The sequence below is a fragment of the Azolla caroliniana genome, unplaced genomic scaffold, assembly GCF_043228905.1.
Source record: "Azolla caroliniana isolate FFs.n. ecotype wild unplaced genomic scaffold, voAzoCaro1.0.p SCAF_333, whole genome shotgun sequence".
NCBI classification, from domain to species: domain Eukaryota; kingdom Viridiplantae; phylum Streptophyta; class Polypodiopsida; order Salviniales; family Salviniaceae; genus Azolla; species Azolla caroliniana.
The window spans coordinates 1-9,050 of record NW_028230768.1 but is presented as its reverse complement, the minus strand read 5'-3'; positions in this window follow the sequence as shown (position 1 = coordinate 9,050).

Below are 9,050 nucleotides of genomic sequence, written 5' to 3'. Positions count from 1 at the left end.
GGCCTTAGATGATAGCCATCCAAGAGACTCAACAGAGCAATGGTACAAAAGATTAGTAGTCACTTGTAACAATGACATCTAACCTCGTAAACACCAATCAATCCACGGTTGTTCTCTTGTTTGTAGATATAAAGGACCTTGCATCAATGCAATATTTTGTAGTTGTTACCAAATAAACCCATAATTAGGCGGGGATGCGTAACAATTCTTGTGCTCCAACAAACTCCCAAATTCTTTGAGATGGAGCCTCAACTATATCTCCCACCTCTTTGACCCCCAAATGAAACAAACGATTAAATTAATCTAGCGCAATCTCTCCTTTCTTGGACAACATAATAACCGAGAAGACCCAAGTAACTCTTTTTGCAAAGAATTACAATGATCTCTGTAAGTAAACGAGAGTGATTCTATGTAGCGGAAGGATTGTATGTGTGTGTATGTGCACATGAGACGAGAGAGAGAGAGAGAGAGAGAGAGAGAGAGAGAGAGAGAGAGAGAGAGCTCTAATCAAGAAACTGTATATTACGTCCAATAGTAACTAAGTTACAAAGGGTTGGTTTAAATACCAATTGATCTAGGGCAAGTGCCCTTTCCACTAATTACAAAACTAGCCTAGTATGTTGTCCACTAGCTAGTGTGAACACTATCTCTATGGGAAGTTGAGTTCGATTATCAACACGCCCCTTCGAACATAACTTCCAAATGTCGAAAAGTTGGTTCGGTTCAATCTTCATTTCGGCTTTTGGAAGGCTAGTCATCACGGCTTACGATTTCAATTGTTCGATTCTTCGTGTTTGGCTGTTCAATTGTTTGTTCGTACTTCGACTCCTCTGGTCGGCTTCAATCGACTGATCGGTTACTATTCGGCATCAGCTGCTACTGTACTCCCCCTCAAGCGCGGTTGGTCGGTGATCGAGAGACCAAGGTTCGTCACGAACTGCCGCAACTTGTCAATACCCAACACTTTTGTGAAGATGTCAGCCACTTGAAGATGAGTGTTGATGTGTTGTAGGTCGACATCTCCGGCTTGTACGCGCTCGCGGGTAAAGTGATAGTAAATTTCGATATGTTTCGTCGCGTGAAATACCGGGTTCCGAGCCAGGTAGATGTTGCTCATGTTGTCGCAGTATAGGAAAATCAAATCCTTGATGGGAACGCCCAAATCCTTCAAAATGCGTTTGAGCCAAATGGCCTCGCATGTACCTAAGTACTCTCTTAGTGCAATCAAGATGAACATTTCAAGGATTCTGCATGAATTGGCTAAGTAGGCCAACATAATAGTTAAGATTGGGTTGTGTGATGGTTCGATAGATTAGGTTTCCGATCAGTTCTCGATACTGAGTCGGCTCGCACTCGGTTGTGCCCGAATCGACATCGAGCGTGAGATTTCGGTCGAGAGGGGTAGACACAGGTTTGCACTCGGTCATTCCAAACTTGTAGAGTAAGTTGAGAACGTAGTGCCGTTGAGAGATCAATATCCTGAATGGTCTCTAAATTACTTCGATACCAAGGAAGTAATGGAGCTCATGCATATCTTTCATTTCAAATCTATTGGATAGGAGTGATTTTACCTTATTAATCACGACGAGATCATTCCCTCCGATGACTAGATCATCCATGTACAGGATGATGACAATCGGGTTGTTCGACTCGTTTCAGATGTACAAGGAGTTGTCCTATTTTGACATTTGAAAGCCAATTTGATGAAGATACTGAGTGATCTTCGAATGCACATGGTGCTTGCTTAAGGCCGCACAATGGCTTCTTTAATCTACAGACTGCTTTTGGATGATTTTTCGATTCGAATCCGGGTGGTTGAACCATGTACACCTCTTCTAATTCGCCTTGAAGAAAGGCGTTCTTGACGTCCATTTGGTGGAGATGCCACCCTTTCGCACCTGTGAGTGCAATTATGGTCCGCACAATCGTCACCTTTGCCACCGGGGCAAAGGTCTACTCGTAATCGACTCCGTGTGTTTGTGCGTATTCTTTTGCGACGAGTCGTGCTTTGAAGTGATTTACTGAGCCATCGGCATTGTATTTAACCTTATAGATCCATCTACAACCAATCGCTTTCTTGTGAGGTGAATGGGGAATAAGATCCCATGTCTCGTTTTTGCACAAGTCTTGCATTTCTTCATTCATCGTGTCGACCCATTGTGGGTCCTCCACGGCTTCAGAAAATGTTTCCGGCTCTCAGACAGTTGCTACCTTCATCATAAAGGCGTAATGATACACCATGTACTCATCGTAGCCGAATCGGCTTACGGGGTTCTTTTCACGGGTGGACCGGCGTAGCTTCTCGTTCGCAGAGACTAGTGCTTTCTTTGCTCCATTTGTCCGGATGTCGAGGCCTTCGAATTCACTATTGAGGGAGTGACTCGTGAGTTGACTCATCGTCCATAAGGTCTTCATATTCTGGTATTTTGGCCTTCCCTTTGTCGAGTTTCAGACTCAGCCGAGATGCGCTTCGGTCACTCGGGGGCTCTTGTGGGGCACTCAGCCTTGTCGTAAACAGGCTGTCTTCGTACATGTGTTCGAGTTGAAATTCGTCTTCTATCTCTTGTTCGGTCAATTCTGGGTTGACTAGAGTCGAAAACAGACTCGTCTTTGGGTCATACCAGGATGTTGACTCGTCGAAAACAACGTATTGACTTACTCGAACTTTTCGGGTAGAAGGATTGTAACATTTGTACCTCTTTTGTTCGAGTTAGTACCCTACGAGGATACCCCTTTTGTAAGATCAACTGAGCAACAACGTTGACTTAATATTATTCTGTACACTCGAAACTAAATAGCCAAGATTAAAGAGCTCGGAAATCCTAGAATAAAGCTAAATTCAATTATATTAATAAAGAAACAATTATAACCAACATTTGTCATACAATCGATAAGTTCATCATCATCTATTCAATAAAATTTATACTTAACAACCACATACTTTTCGAGTCAACCAATACAAATATATGATAGACACTTAAAGTTTGCAAACCAATAAGATAGTGTAAAGAAATGGTACTCAAACAAAATAATCTTATATTCCAAAACAAGTTTAGTGTTACAATTTTATAGTTACAAATACAAACTAATATACAATCACTCCATTAGGAGGTTTGGAACAAGTTGCTCTCCAAGATTAGCTGACAGTGATGCTGCATCAACATGTTCTGTCTCCTCAACTGAATCTTGTATATGATCAAAACCCGGTGCATCTTCAAGGTCAACAAGGTTGCCTCCTTCCTCATCTATAGGTTCCATCGGCTCTTTGGAAGCCATCTAAAACATCTCAATTTCGTTGATATGCTTTGCCCCAATCTCTTGGTCCTGGTCGGGACAATCCCATATGCCTTGGATCCTCATCTTAATAAAATTGACTTGGTCGGGGTCCTTTTCTAATTCGATGCAGTTCCTGAACAGTTTAAGAGCACATTTAGTCGTCGTTCCTAAATAAACAATCACACATACAAAAGTAAGAAAATAAGACAAGAAATAATTTTTAATTTTTAAAAAATTTGATGAAACTTATGAGATTTTATCTATTCTAGAAAATAAGTCGAGAACCCAATCATCAGGGTTCGAGAACAACTCGACCAATCGATTAATCAATTGTCGGGGCTTTTGATAAGGGTTTACTAAACTCTTATCGCCAGACACGTATCGTAATTTCTTCGTTACAGCTAGGCACATGATATAGTTGACAACGTCCCGCTCATTAACATGTGCCCGAGCCTTCTTCTTAGAATTTGTGTCGTAGTAGCCCACACACATGTGCTCCACAACGCTCACCATTCGATCACCTAGGGTACGAGTTATGTTCGTTTTAACCCTATTTTATAATTGAATCGAAACAAGTTAATAAACATGTAATAAGAAACATAGAATCCATACATTAAATATATAGTAACATAATGCTTACCAATGCATATGTTTGGTGGCATGGCATCTTGACTTCAATGCAGTCGTGACCGATAACGCCTGACCCATACTGTGAAATATAACAATGTGCCATAATGGTGCAAGGGTCAGCTCTGCAAAGTCCTTAACCATCTTTTCTATTTGTGGATATTTGTATGGCACATCGTCGTATGTCGAGCCTGATATTTTGAAGCCATACGGTGTATCCGCCACGAGCAATGTATAATGTCTCTTGGGTAATATGTCAAGCATATTACCCACATCACCATTATATACACTATAATACAATGGTTTGGAAAGGATCGCTCTTGTGCAAAAAGCTTTTTACGGTGTCTAAGTTCTTAGGCACCTCGAGCTCCTTTCCTTTTGTCATCTGTTTCTTGTATTTAGCTCATTCCAAATAGGTGATGAAGGCGCTAGGTATGCCTTCATTGCTGTCACTATTCTTCTTTGAACGGGGTGGTGTCTGTAATTATAAATTTTGTAAGAAGAAACCCATTATCCAAAAATCAATTAATATTTGTAGAACATACATACCCATTCTCTAAACACAATAAAGAATTCTTCAAGAGCCTTGTAAGATGATGTTTTTGGGCAAGATTGCTCCACTTCTTCCCACGTAGGCAGGGACAATTTTTTCATCATCGGCTCTTGAATCTTCATATACACCTTATGGCTAAAAAACAAAAGAAACTAAAATTAGAATAAAGAACAAATCAACAAAGCAATCAAATCAAAATGATACATGCACATAGATCACTCACTTTTGAAACTCTGTGACCATTTCGTCAAGGCTAAACTCCTTGGCGGCCACTCTTGATAATGTAGATATCAATAATCTATCATTCTTAATTCCTTGTAGTGACCGTCAAGGAAGTAGCTTCATATCTTCGGCTAACTCTTCAATTACTAAGTCACTTTTACGTGACTTAGATTTCATCTCCACCTATGGGTCAAGCTTAGCCTTCTTTGATCTTTGACCCTTTATTTCTTTATGCTCCCAAATACTAAAAATGCGATCTAGGAGGTTCCACACCTCCCATGTTATAAAGGCAAGTTGAAACCACAAGTCATATTTTCTCAGGCCTTCAGACTTGGTGCTTTCGTCAACTGTTATCCCCACTTCAAGCAAACATTGTTGTCACAATCCAAGATGCAACCGAGTACCAAATTTTTGCAGCGCATCAAGGTACTCATGATGGAAGAACCTGATGCGCTCGATACATGACATCTTTTGTCTATAGTCATTATCGTTGTTATGATCCCAAGCTAACAACTTGGCTTCTTCATGTATAAGGCCTGCATACACTTTACATTCTAGATACTTGAAGAAAGGGGTAAGAGGATACTCCTTGACTAGTTGACGTCGAGCTTCACCAGAGTGGGATCCTCCAATCACATAGTATGTGTAGTCATCTGCCGAACTGTACTTGACGTCAGCAATAGTAGGGCATTGATCTCGGTCGACCATTATTAAGAATGGCACTACAGTCGCATGTGGATTAATCTTCATTTTGCTTTTTAAGTTCTGCACATGCACTGAATGTGGCTCTCTTATTTCTAGAGCCCATCTTCTTGTCTCTAGATCGATGGGTGGCCGTTGAATAGAGCAGATTGGTAAGTGAAATAATTGTCCTTTACGGACAAGCTTCGTCTTTACAATATTTTCTTTGATCCGGTTCTGTTCTGAGGTGAGTATCCCAGATGAAATGTGCCCCCCTGGAGGAATAACTTCGAGCTCGACTTCTTCCTCCTCATCTTCTACGAACTCGAGGACCTCCGACTCATCCTCTTCTGGTTGTTGTCTTTTCTTATACTTCTTATGTTCCGGTTTGGACTTCTTGGTAGACTTTGGTGGGGTTGTTGCTTGTGTGACCATCAACTCTCCCTTAATGTACGGGTGCAAAGCAAGAATCAAGTTGTTTTTTGTCTGAACATCCTTTTTTAGGGCTTTAGGGTGGTAGGAGTCAGTTCTGAAATTATGTTCATCAATCTTGACTCTGCGAACCCCCACCGAGCTATCAACATCGAAGAAGAGGTTCGATGAGTCGTTGTCTTCATATTCGATGTTCCGTACGTAGCCGTAGGTGAATGTCTTTCCCACCTACAACTTGCCTTCACCTTCAGACTTTGCAAGAATAAGATGGAGGTCCCCTTCTTCCTGGTGTAGATCAGTGTCCACTCCACATGGGGGTAGCTCTTCAGGCGAGACTCCCCACTCTTTTCGCCTAAAGTCTTCGTCGTGTTACCGAAAAAAGACTTTGAAGTGTCGTCACCTCTTGACTCGATAAATGTTTTGCGAGAATCAGCTTTCATCATGGTGTCAGAAGGTCTTTTTGTTGGTGATGGAATTTTTAGTTTGAAGGATGACACCTTCTGTCGTGGCTCACTGAAAACAACAAGTCATGAGACAAGGATATAACAATAATCTTAATAATAAGCAATATAGACCTCTAAACTAAGGTAAAAATCAGCGAAAATCATATGTTTTTGTATAGAATGTCACATAAAAAACTTGAAGAAATAAACCAAAAAACAACCAAAAAAATGACCAAATCTTATCTATTGATCATGAAAAGCCCATTTTTCAAAAAAGTTGAATAAAAAAAAGAATCTTTAAGGAATCTTTTTGGAATCTAAAATGTTGGGTTAGAAAACATACCTGGCAATTTTCTTTCCGTTGTTCATGTTGATGGTGGAGATGTTGACTTGACTGGGGAGGCGAAAACTCAACGATTTTGGTTGTTAAGTGCTCTTCTGTTCCTGTGCTCTTCTTCTGCTTGAACGTGATAATGAGAAATAGAAGATGACTTCCCTTTATATATTTTTTATTTTTTATTTTAAAAAATATTTTTAATTATTTAAAAAAATAAATATGTTTTTGGACATGGTGCTTATTATAAAAGCAAACTTGTGCCTATTTTGGACATTGTTGTTGTGACTTAGCCTTGAGCAAAATTTCCTCAAAATCGAATGAAAATTCTTTGTTTTCTATTGAGCCTGTTATATTATCTGATAACTCGTTATTCTCAATCGAGGAATATAGCCTTGTTAATAATAAAAGGTGCCATGTTCATTATGCGTTGCCAGTAGGTGATTTGATGAGGGTATATGTAACTGATCGGTCATGCGTTATGTGTGGTTATGTACATGAGTCATCGCATCATGTATTTTGGGAATGTGTTGTCGCAAAAAAATTTTGGTTTAGAATTCTTAGGCTACAAGGTCGTAAGTATAGGTCGGGGATTTTTACGTGGGGTGCAGTCTTATGGGGAAGGTTAGATCAACAAATGACTTTCTATCATCATCATTATTCTTCTTTGACATTACGTGTCACAAGTTTGCAGGTATATTATACTTCAACCTCCTTGCAGGGAATCAAGTTTTTCTGCCGTAGTCACGTCTGGCAAATTGTCTCCTCTTTGGCTTTATGGATTCTTTGGAAAGCTAGGTGCTCCAAGCTATACAATGATGAAAACACTCACATCGTGGATCAAGTTAAGTCTTTTTGGAACTTATTGGTACATACAGTTAAAGGTGAATATGATAGTTATAAGGGTTCTGGTCACGCAACTAATAAGAAAAGAATGAGAATTCATAAAGTTTGGTCGTCTATACCTATTATGTTGAATGAAGTTGCAGATGTCAAGTGGAACTATGTACTACCTCGGTGGTTATTCCCGCCACCGGCACCATCTTTAGTATAAATAACATGATATAATATACATGATTGTTGATATTTTTGTCAGGATAAGTGATGTTGGTAGAAATCAAGGACATGTCAAGGCAAAACTTGGTGTCGATTAGCGAGAAGGCGAGATGGTTGTGGATGTAAGAAGCAATTTCTTATGAGTGATAATGATGAGTGTAGATGGTGTGGGGGTTGAAGAAGCATATTATCATGAGTTGGTGAGGGAATTTTTACATTAATTTGTTTGCGGTCTATATGGCAGGATGCTTGATGGAAGGAAATCAAGGACATGGCAAGCCAAAACTTGGTGCCCATTAGCGAGAAGGCGAGATGGTTGTTGTGGATGATGCTTGATGGAAGGAAATCAAGGACATGACAAGCCAAAATTTGGTGCCGATTAGCGAGAAGGCGAGATGGTTGTTGTGGATGATGCTTGATGGAATTTGGTGGCATGGCACAGAGTGAAGAAGATTTTAGGTTTCATCTTAGGGAGTGCAACAAACAGGATAGTCTTCTAGTTGTTGTCATGTAGTTATTGTCTTTATAGAGTTAGTCATGACGAGAGGACGAGTGACGATGGTATGGGGGTTGAAACAATTATATGAGGGGATGAGGAAACATTTTATAATCACTTTGTTATTTTGTATACAGGAATTTGGTGGTAATCGGCGAGATGGTTGATGTGGACTTAAGAAGCAAAATTGTTTTGAGGGATAAGGATGAGAGAAGATGGTGTGGGGGGTGAAGCAGAATATTATGAGTAGGTACAGGAATGGAACGTATGGTAGTCTCTAATGGTAGTCTTTGCCAGATTGCTACATGCATTGGAATACTTTGTGCTCTGGTAATTGGGCTTCCAGTAGAAACTGTTCGTGGTTGTTGGAGGAATTGATTTTGGATATCCATCTTGCCTGCTGCAGTGCTCTTAGTTGGGATGGAGTTCTGTTCTAAGAGCCCGAAATGGTGAATTGGAGCAGCCATGTTTGTTTTGCAACAACTCTCTGGAATCAATGCTGTGTTTTATTTCTATTTATTTCTCCCCAACAATATTTAGAAATGCTGGAATCTGTTCTGTTTTGTTCACAAGTGTTTATGTTGGGATTGTAGATCCAGACCTGACATATATGATTGGGAGACAGAGGACATGGAATATGATGTGAAAGACAAGTTTTCTGAGGAGGTGTTATTATGTGGCTCATTTGGTGACATTGTCGCCTCCTCTCCTTCAAAGATGTTGGTCTTTGTGTGATTGAACCATCGAAAAAGCTGGATATTCGTAGATGTTGTTTATAGGTGGGCTATGGTCTTCAGTACATGCGACACAAAAGGCAAACATGAAGGAGTTCTGTTCTAAGAGCCCGAAATGGTCAATTGGAGCAGCCATGTTTGTTTTGCAACAACTCTCTAGAATCAATGTTGTTTTTTATTTCTCCCCAACAATATT